The following is a 515-nucleotide window of genomic DNA, read 5'->3' on the forward strand; positions in this document are numbered from 1 at the left end:
ATACAAGGGTTGTATGAAGGGGATGTCACGTCGGGAGAAAATTGGCAGAGAAGTTGATTGAAGGCGTTAAAAAAATCAACAAAACCGACACTCTAAAAATACAAATGGATTCAAGATTTATTGAATTAAAAAATTTGGGAAAATGGAAGGAAGAAAACGTTGAAGTAATCGGGACTGTAAGAAAAACTAAAGAATTGCCGCTTGGATGGGACCAAAAAAACACCGACAACGAAATAAAATTAAATGTATTGAAAAAAGAAAAAAAGAGGCAGAGGAAGCTAAAAATATCGGGGAAAAAAGAAAACAAAAATCACTAAAATGAAAATTGAAAAATATAAAAAAGAAACAGAAGAAGACGCAAAAAAACGGGAAAACGCAATTAATGAGCTTGAAGAAATCACAAAAAAAGAAAAGGATGAAAATCCTCTTTTCAATAAATTTTGGGAATGTGGTCCAATATTATTGAACACTTTCAATCCAAATAAAACCAAAAGTGTTTCTATCGCTACAACATT

The sequence above is a fragment of the Entamoeba invadens genome, assembly GCF_000330505.1.
Source record: "Entamoeba invadens IP1 unplaced genomic scaffold scaff_1105074726193, whole genome shotgun sequence".
Lineage (NCBI taxonomy): Eukaryota > Evosea > Mastigamoebida > Endamoebidae > Entamoeba > Entamoeba invadens.